We start from the raw sequence: 11,013 nt of genomic DNA, 5'->3' as shown, positions 1-11,013 counted from the left end.
GATCGACTTGAACGTTGCTTATTAGTCTAGGGAGATTAGTGAAATAGGGATTAGAGGTTACCACCTATGTTATAGAGTCCGTAACTTGAATTTACAGATGCTCACCTGTTGACACCTAATTTTTGACCTCCCGTAATTTACTTTAATTACTCAGAGTCCTTGGTTGACAAACAAAATGAATCTTGCATTTTTAGAGGCCAAAATGATTTTTATAAAATTGCTTAGGTCAATTTTTTATCCTTTTTAATTGGTAAAATATTTTTTGTAATATTATAAATCATTTAGGAATTGATTGGTACATTTGTGACATTTGTAGCATATTTGTTACATTTAATCAGAGAAAATCATTTTAAAAAAATTATTTATTTAATGGTTTAAATTGTCAAAAAAATCAAAAGTAGCAAATATATTATTCCTCTTAATCCAAGGAATTTGATTAATTAAAATAAATTGACCATTTTAACCCTCAATCCTTGATTTTGTGTATTGGCATAATTTGTTAAAATTAATCATAATTGTTTCTAGTATTTAATTAGGGTAATTAGTATATTATAGGGACATTATTGCAAATTGATTTTAATTGTTTTAGTTATGGCCACAATTGAATTAATCAATTCATGGGTAAAGCGATTGGGGTCATTTTTGCAAAATTAGCCTTTTAAGGACCTTAATTGAAATGGCCAAACTCATTTGGCTCAAATCAATTAAGGTCATTAAGGTAATTGAACTTTAATTGACTAATTTTTCTAAGTATGGCCATAATTGCAATAGTCAATTAAGATTAAAAACAATTAAGGTTGTATTTGCAAATTAAGCTCATTTACATAGTTAGCTTCCTTTTCAATTAATTAATAGATTGATTTCGTCCTAAATTGGTTATAATTAGATTATTATGGTCAACAATCAATGTTTTAAATTGTTTCACTCATCTTACCCTCTATGTACGTATATACACTTAGTAAACATATATAGATATATAAGTACAAAAAGGGCCTTATTCATTTAAATTTGGACCGAGCCCAGTGCAAAACGGACCAGGACCCGGCCCAAAACCATATCATCATAAGGGGAGGGGTTAAGCGCTAATACTCCCTCATTTACCACTCACTTCACATCAAACAACCTCTAAAACTAAACCTATCCTCTCTCTTTCCTCTTCCATGAAAACCCTAGGGTGCCGCACCTCAATCCGCTCTCTCTCATGCCATAAATGGAGAAAACTCAGAGCTGACAGAGCTTTCGCAGACCTTGTACAATCAATAACGGAAACAACTAATGTTTTCAACGTTGTTTTCACATAAACTCATCCAAACACAGCGATAATCGCCTTTTCCTTTAATTTTCCTTTTTGTTCTCTGAAACAAAGCATGATTTTTACATTTTTTGTTGTTTGTTCGAACTTGTTTTCATTGGTTCCTAAGGGATTGGCTCGGATCGACCTAAAACGGGCCAGATCTGACCGTATATGCTTGTTGTCTTTAGATCCTAATCGTTAATTTCGTGTATTGAAGATTTATTTCTGAAAAATCATGATGTCCCACATCGGTTGTTTAGGTCTTTGAATGCAACTGTGGGGGTTCTATAAATAGAACCCCAACCCATACTATAAAAAGAAGTTCTCGCAACCACATAGCTTGAATTTTTAAGAAAATAACTCGAGATTAAAGTTTTCAGTAAAATGTTATTTAGACTTAACTGTGAAGTTGAGTCTTTTAGTTACAATTTATTTACTTTGTTTTTCCTTGTGTGGCTGAGTTCGAGAATTGGAAGCACAAAGGCTCCAAGTACTTTCTTTCTCACGGCTGCGTAAAAGAGGTAAAAAAAAATTATCATTTTATTGATTTACCTTTAATTTTTTTCTTAGTCTAGGATTTAGTTGAAACATTGAATTAGTTGCTGATTTAGTATTAGATACTATGATCCTGTCAAATAGGCTTCTTGTGTTAAAAGGTTAGCATGATGTTTAAGCATGTGGACTTGGTTAATCTTTAAATGGTGTTTTGATTCTGTGTATGATCATGTAGATGTTTGGTATGCCTGATACATGATCCCTGAATCTTAACAATATTAGTAATGATAGATTAGCGATGAAGGCTGCATAATCTCACTTTCAGAGGTTATCTTATACTTTCCTCTCTTTGTTTTTTTATGCTTAGTCTGACTGTTGGTAAGGACTTGCTCAATCTAGACAACCTTAATATGAGTTATGTTTGGTCAAAGGTTCTTTTCTAAGAATGCCAAGTCAAGTTTAGGGTGTCTTTGATATGTATATGTTTATGATTAATTATCAATGCATCTTGTGAGTTGATCCAGTTTTCTTTAACTTGTAGTCAATCCTTAGTGGAAAGGATAATTAATAGCTAATCATTCAAATCACTAGATCTAATTATAATACTTGATGTTTGGATTCAAATAAACCTTTTGACTCACTTAAATGTACCTTAGGGATTAGATGACTGAACTAGGTGGTACACATTAGCTTGAGGATTGTAGGCATTGATTAAGACTGGAAAGTGAGAAAGACTTCAAGTAGGTGTTTGACTACTTAAAAATGAGTCAAACGTTCTATTTGGATAGTGTGATAAGCTGTAAAGACCCTCTAATATCTGTTTAGGCTTAATTCATGACTAAGACTCACACAGGGTGTGCGTATGCATTAATTTAGTCTTGCCTGTGCTTGAATTAGTTTCTTAAAACACTAGAATACTAAAGAAAGGGAAAGAGGAGTAGCTTAAGTTTGTCTAGATCTTGTGTATATATTGTTTATCATTATAAAGAGTTATATTTAGAAGTAAAGTTCACTATATGATTTGTTTATATGTGCAAGTGTCTTTTTAATTGTTGCATCTATACATGACATTTAAGGAACTTGTTTCAATGCTGATTAAGTCCCTTGTCTCTGAGAACATGGCAACACTGGGAATTTTAAATGTCTGTTTGGATTAAAGATTTAAAAGATTAATATCAAAGCTAAAACTAGTCCGTCCCAGTCTGTTTAAATCATTTGTGCATATGAACTGCCTCTGCATCTTTCCTGGAGGACCTGATTTCATTAAATGAGAACTAGAACTGGAACTGTTCAGTGTGTACAACTGTTACATGGTTAAGGTCCTTGGAATTCTGATGACTTGTCTGAGTGTTCAAATGCATTTGGTTGGCTATGTTGGCTTATCTGCACCTTTGTGCACCTCTGTGAATTAGTCAGGTATGGTTTCCATCACGAAATAACCTGTTAATATTTAGACCAGCTTATGATGCTTATGCAAAACAAAAAGATTACTTAAGAAACTTATTAATGACAGATTCACTCATTCTATGACTCTATAGGAGCCTGATTAGGCCTTAGTAATAAAAAATGACTCAAGTCTCTATCTAAATGGTTCTATCTGTTTCAGCATATGTGTATTTGAACCTATTTGAGTGCCTAGTTAAGAAATGGTTTTAATGGCAGGGTTTTGTATGGTCAATAGGATTTATGAGTAGACTAAACCACATGACATAAAAGAGCCTTTTAAAGAGTGCCTTGGGATAGGATCAAGGGGAACCAGGCATAGCTTGGTTCATAATGCCTTTCCTCTAAATAAAAGGCACCATGGCACTTCTATAATTCTATGGGGGTACATGTTTACTACATAGATTCCTTATGATCTTATAGATTTTACCATTAGACCAAGGGGGCACATGTTGAAATCAAATTTATTTTGCCACAATAACCTGCTGAAACTGAGTGATGAATCTGTATATACAATTGAATGTTTTAGACACAAATGAGGATAGCTTAATTTAAATGAGATTTAAATCATAAACTCATGAAAGCTGAACCACTTAAAGACCATTAGAACCACTTGAAGCTTCTCTTTAAATAGCATAACTGGTCTTTGTCTCCCTCCTCATTGTCTGAACTATAGTGTAAAAAATCTCTATATGCCTGCTTGTGCATTTCCCTCCTTCTGTGAGATTTGACTGAGATTTAAAAGTTGCTCCTGTGCTATCTTTGATTATTGAAGTTGTTTACATCCTGTTCAGCTCATGTTGTACTTGATTGTTTAAATTATAGTTTTTACATTCTACATTATTGCCTCTTGATTAATATGGACAACCCTTTCCTTATGGCCCTTCCTTGTTTTTGAATATGTCTCTGCTATCTGGCAGTATCTAACAATGAGAATAATGAAGTGTCTGAGTGAACTTTTGTATATGTTCTATAAATTTCCAAAGGTTGGAGTTTATACCAAACCTATGAGAATAATTTACCAAATGCTTAGCTTATTAGTTTGGACTTGAGTGTGCCTTAATTTAGGATTGATATCCCTTGATTAGGAAATTTGAGGAGAGTTAGGAAGTGTTACACCTCGAACATTTCGTGGTGATGTGCTTTGAATGGATTAACGCTAGCTCAAGGAGAACATGGAGTCCATATGACCTTAAGGAGAGTACTTGATAGCCTTAGAGTGCGTACTACAAGATTTTGAAGCTATATGAATCGGTGAATCTAAGTTCATTGAAGAAAGTGAAGTATAAGTTATGTTCGGGAAGGACTTGTAACAACTGAGCTAATGTTGATTTAGTAACGTCTTGAGGAGGAGATATAAGGCTCCCTAGATGGTTAATGAAGTATTATACAAGTGCCAAGAAGGTTCCACAGGGTTTGGAATTCAAACGAAGCAACGGGAACAATTTCGGAAAAATGTGAGTTATACGACCACTTATACAGTCCGTATAACTTGTACGGTTCGTATAAGGGTCCGTATAACCTGTCCAGAGAAGGGTCCATATAACCTGTCCAGAGAAAGGTCACTCAGTGGTGGTATTATACGGTCACTTATACAGACCGTATAAGTGTCCGTATAAGCCATGTCGGGCAGCTTTTATTTTGTTATAAAAAGAGGACCCAAGTTCTAATTTCTCATTTCTCATCTTCTCCATCACTCTTGAAACCTCTAGAATATTCCATACACCATATTAACACATATCCAAGAGAAATCAAAGATTAAACACCAAGAATTAGTAGAATCAAGTGTATGGGTGCTCACTAGGGTTGTGGAAGTCAAGGTTTCCTTTGGAATTGAAGTTGGGGTTTTCTCAAGTGAAGTATCTTCATCCAAAAATCATTCCTATATAATCAAAGGTGAGTTTTACATCTATTTCATGTTATTAAAAGTATTGAGTGGTTGAAAGAATTGGATTAGAGAAGAAAGTAGAATATGAGCTCAAATATGAAAATAATGGTATTTTGAGTAGTAAGTTAGTTTGAATCATGATTCTTAGTATGAGATGAGTATAATCTTGTTATGAATGATGCTAATGTTGTTGAGGAAGTATTATGTGAAGAATGAGTATGGTGTTGTATTGTAGTCATGGTTGTGGATGACTTTGAAAGTTAATTTGAGAAGTGAACAATGTTTAACTTGAGAAATCTATTGATTATGATATTATGGGTGTTGCTACTACTATTTGAGAGTTGTTTATTATATGGAGAAAGTTGTCTAAACAAAGGAAATACTACCCAATTTTCGTTAGCTCTTAGTCGCTTTAGATTAGACCTAAGCATGTTTTTAATGATTTAACTTAGTACGAATTCTCTTGAATGTAGAGTTGTGAGCTTGGAAGGATAACGTTTAGTCGTTAAGATGACATAAAGGTATGTAAGGCTAGTCCCTTTCTTTCAAAAAGGCATGACTCTTATATCACTATCTCTTATATGTTTCCATGACCTCCTTACATCCCCCAAAAGCTGAAAGTTTATGATTCTTAAGAGTTTCTTATGAGCTAAAGATGATGATGATGATGCTATTATGAACTTGATGGTCTTATTCTTATGATCCCATTGATGTCATTTCTTGTTGAAGTCTCACCTCATGATATTAGCTCCTTCAAGGTGAGACATAGCGATGATGATTATTCCATAATGTGATCGGAGGTTACCGACCTTACGTCACTTCGATAGAGTTATGGCTTTTACTTGAGCTCCCATGCATGATTTATGTTATGTATATGATGATAATTACACCGTGCCTATATGGCCGGGCAGACACCACTATGATAAGCATAGTGGGCAGCTATGATGATAATTACACCATGCCTAGTTGGCCGGGCAGACACCAGTGGGCGGCATGATGATGGTTACCCCGGACGCAGGCTAATGATGATCACACCATACCTATATGGTCGTGCAGCTTATATATGTATACATCTATGATATGACATTATTTTTAATATAAAAGCTAGCATGCATGATTCCGCCTTAAGAGGCAATCAGTTACAGGTTTACTCTTCATCTTATGCTCTTTTATTTCTTTATTATGTTGTTGTACATGCCTTACATACTCAGTACATTGTTCGTACTGACGCCCTTTTCTTTTATGGATGTTGTGTTCATGCCCATAGGTAGACAGGGAGACGGTCCGGATTCTTAGGAGCATTCCACTACTCCGGAGTTGCCACTTCTTGGTATATTCTTTTGTGTACATATTAGGGCATGGTGGGGTCTTGTCCCGTCCTTTTGATTTCAGTATTCCAGTTAGAGGCTCGTAGATCCTTATGTGCGGGTAGTAGATGTGATATGACCTCTTCATTATATAATCTTACACCACTTCGTAGCCTTGCGGGCTTTATGTATTTATATATTTTGAGAGATATTTGAGGATCATTTCATGATAAGCTTGTGTTGGGACTGGTATATGTTCAGGTTGAGTTTGATAATAAGTCTTATAGTTGGTGCTCGGTAGTTAGCTCCAGGTACTCGTCATGGCCCTCTAGCCGGGTCGCGACAAAAATGGTATCACAGTAGTTTCATCCTAGGATATGTCTACGAGCCGTGTCCAGTAAAGTCTTGTTTATGGGTGTGAAACGCACCACACTTATAAACAAGAGGCTGCGGGGCATTTAGGAATAATGACCGTCCTTCTTTTTCATAGATCGTGCGATAGAGCTATAATGCAAGATTTCTCTTTTCTCTCTAATTGTGCGTTATGATTTCAGCTATGCCTATGAATAGGAAAGCAACAGCTGCCCAGAAGGGCAAGACTGTGTCAGGGAGGCGGACTGAACGGGAGTCCCCGTTACATATAGAGGAGGGAGAGTCTCAAGATGAGGCTCCATCTTGTACTTCCCATACTACACCTATTTTAGAGGAGCATGAAGGGGCCTCAGCTCCAACTCCAATGCCTCCAGTTCCTCCATCGGGTGCTTCGGGCCAACAGATGACCGAGGCTATTCAATTATTGACATAGCTAGTTGCTGCTCAGGGTCAGCGGCAGAGTACGGGTCCTAGTGACAGAGCGACCAGTACGCAGCCCGTGATTTTATGAGTTTATGTTACACCTCAAAATATTTCATGTCGTTGCCTAGTGAATAGGCTAACGCAGGGTAAGGAGTATACGATTTTTCTATAAGTAAGAAAGGTTATTTAACAATTTTAATTAAGATTCCAAAGACGTTGGAGGTAAAAGAAAAAAGTTCGTTAAAGAATGTTGAGCACAAGTTGTATTTTGAAGAAGGATGTGTAAAGTATCAAGTTAATGTCGACTTGATGATGTCTTAAGGAAGAGTTATAATGCTCCTTAGATTGGTAATGAAGTGTTAAACAAGTGTCAAGAAGGTTCCTTAAGGATTGGAGATCAAACGAACGACGAAAACAATTTCTGAGAAATAGGGTTATACGACTGCTTATACGGTCCGTATAAGGGTCCTTATAACACCCAACAGAAATGTTGTTTCTCTGATGGTGAAGTACGATCACTTATACGGACCATATAATATTGTACGGACCGTATAAGTGTCCGTGCAAGTCCCGACGGGCTGAGTTAAGTTCAAGTATAAAATAATGTTCCCACTTCATTATTTTCATTTCCCACTCTTCTCCACTTCTCTCCAAGTATCTAGAATATTCCATATATTTCATTTTCAAGAATACAAAGGAAATCAAAGGTTCATATCATAGATTCAAGTGAATCAAGTGCAAAAAGCTCACTAGGGTTCATCCAAGGCAAGAAATCCCTTTGGAAGCGGAACTAGGGTTTTCCTCAAGTGGAGTATTGCTATCCAAAACTCATTCCTACTCAAACAAAGGTAAGTTTTATGATCATTCCATGTTGTTTAAAGTATTGAGAGGTTGAAAGACTTGGATTATGGAAGGAAGTAGAAAATGGGTTACAAACATGAGAATAGTGACATTGTTGAGTAGTAGATTAATATGAATCACGATTCTTGATATGTTGTGATTATAATTATGTTATGAATGATGTTAAGAACATAGGGTAAACATTATATGAGGATGAATGTAATGTTGTATTATGATCATGATTATGTATTACCTTGAGAGGGAGTTGTGGGAGTTGAATAATGATGAACTTGACAAAAGTTATTGATTAAGATATTATGAATGCTGATGGTTGGGAGTTGATATATGATATGGAGAAAGTTGTATAAACAAAGGAGATGCTTCCCGATTTTCTCTAGCTTTAGTTCAAGCGTGTTTACGTTATTGATTATCTAATATTAGTATGAACTCTTATGAAGGTAGAAACGTGAATATTAGAGAGGAACGTTCAAGTGATAGAGTAGCTAAACGAAAAGGTATGTGAGGCTAGTCCCTTCCTTTCTAAGGCATGAACCTCATGACATGATTTTCCCTTATTCTCCATGACCTTCTTACATTCTGGAAATTAAGAGTCTATGTTCATGAAGAGCCTCATATGAGATAAAAATAAGAAATACGTTATGAGTATGATAATGATGATGATGAGCTTAATTCTAAAGATTCTAAAGTTCATGATATGATGTTAGCTAATGATCCTATTATGATTAATTGATGTCGTCCTTTGTGCTACACTCACCTTATATGCAAATTCCTTCAAGGTGAGGCAGAATGCTTATGAAACTCCATAATGGAATCGGGGGTTCACAACTTTATGTCACCCCAATAAAGTATAGTTGTCTTTGAGTTCCTATGCATGCATTATCATGAGTACATGATAATGATATTACACCGCGCCTATATGGCCGGGCAGACACTGCTAAGCTGGGCAGCGTATACACCATGTCTAGATGGCATGGGTAGACACCACTAGTGGGCGGCATGAGATGGTTACCCCGGACGTGGGAGGCCTGGACACGGGCTAATGATTATCACACCGTACCTATATAGTCGGGCAGCTTATAAATATACATGCATACATGACATGATGATGTTTATGAAGTAAGTTAGCATGCATTATTTCCTTCTTAAGTGACAGTCAGTTACAGGTTGTTCTCCATTTGATGTCTCCTTATTTATTGATATGTCGTTATTGCTTATGCCTTACATACTCAGTACAATGTTTGTACTGACATCCTTTTCTTTGGACGCGGTGTTCATGCTCACGAGTAGACAGGGAGGTGACCCGATTCATAGGAGTCGACCAAATAGATTTACGAGAGCACTCCATTATTCCGCAGGTGCTATTTGATTTATTATTTTGTGTACATATTTGGGCACGGCGGGGTCCGATCCCGTCCTTATGTCTAGTACTCTAGCAGAGGCTCGATTTCCCCCATTAAATATATATATATATATATATATATATATATATATATATATATATATATATATATATATATATATATATATATATATATATATATATATATATATATATTATTTTGATAGCCGAAGGGCTTATGTATATAAAGGCAGATATGCTTGAAATTGAAAATGGTTTTCCTTATGATTAGATGTGTGAGGACAATAAATGTATGCAGGATAAGTTTGATTAGTATTAGAATGAGTGGTGCTCGGTAGTTAGCTCTGGGTACCCGTCATGGCCCTTCGTTGGGTCGTGACAGTTTGAATCCTCCAGAATTTTTCGGTTTGAAGTCGGATGAAGACCCGCAGGGTTTTATGGATGAAATGTTGAGGACGCTGAGAATAATTCATGCTTCTGATACTGAGTCAGTGGAGTTGGCATCCTATAGGTTGAGGGATGTAGCGGTTCTTTGGTGTAATAATTGGATATCTTCAAGAGGGGAAAATGCACTCCCCCCGATTTGGCAGGAGTTTGTAGATGCTTTCATTCGCCACTATTTGCCACCCAAGGTTCGAAGGGTCCGAGCTGACAGGTTTTTGAATCTAAAGCAAGGGAATATGAGTGCTTAGGAGTATAGTTTTCGCTTTAATTCATTGGCTAGGTATGCCCCGACCATGGTAGCCGATATGGGAGATTAGGTGCATCGGTTTGTGAGTGGCTTAGGGCCACATTTTATTAAAGACTGCCTGACATCTTCACTTGAGGAAGGGATGGACATCTCCCGTATTCAGGCTCATGCTCAGATTTGAAAGAGCAGCAGCAACCGCACAGGGTTGAGCATGATATTGATAGAGGGCATAGTAAAAGGGCCAGATCTGCCGGTGCTAGTAGTGAGTATAGAGGGGGTCAGAGGCCACAATACTCTAGATATTCAGGCTAATCCGCGGCTAGTGCGCCTCCTCGATTTGTGGGTAGGAGATTTTATCGCCCCGTTTATTTCGGACCGGGACAGAGTTCGAGAGTCTTGGGTTCCCAGTTTGGAGGTGATCCCAATCAGAGGAGACTACCATTACTACGATGCAGCCAATGCGGTAGATTACCTTCGGTTCCGTATCGCTGATGCTTGTTATGCCTGTGGTTAGATTAGGCACATGGTGTGTGATTGTCCCTCGAAGAGTGGTAAAGGTGGGGCTCAGCCTACAGGATCAGCAACCGGTTCTTCTTCGTCCGTTCACCCCCGTAGGCAAACTCCCCGTACTTCGTAAACAGTCTGGTAGGGGCAGCAGGGGAGCATCTCTCTCTCCGGGGGCCTCTCTCTCTCTCGTATATATGCCTTAGCCTCTCTCTCTCTCTCTGAGTCCTCTCTCTCCGTCACACCTCTCTCTTTCCGACAGGGTGTGATGGGCACCCGGCCCTTACTTAAGGCCGAGCGAACCCGCTGACTCTCGTAATACTCATAACCATACTGGGCCCGCAAAACATGACACAAGTACAAAATGAAAATTTT

The sequence above is a fragment of the Lycium ferocissimum genome, chromosome 3, assembly GCF_029784015.1.
Source record: "Lycium ferocissimum isolate CSIRO_LF1 chromosome 3, AGI_CSIRO_Lferr_CH_V1, whole genome shotgun sequence".
NCBI classification, from domain to species: Eukaryota; Viridiplantae; Streptophyta; class Magnoliopsida; order Solanales; family Solanaceae; genus Lycium; species Lycium ferocissimum.
The sequence above is the reverse complement of the archived record's forward strand: the minus strand, read 5'-3'. Positions refer to the sequence as shown.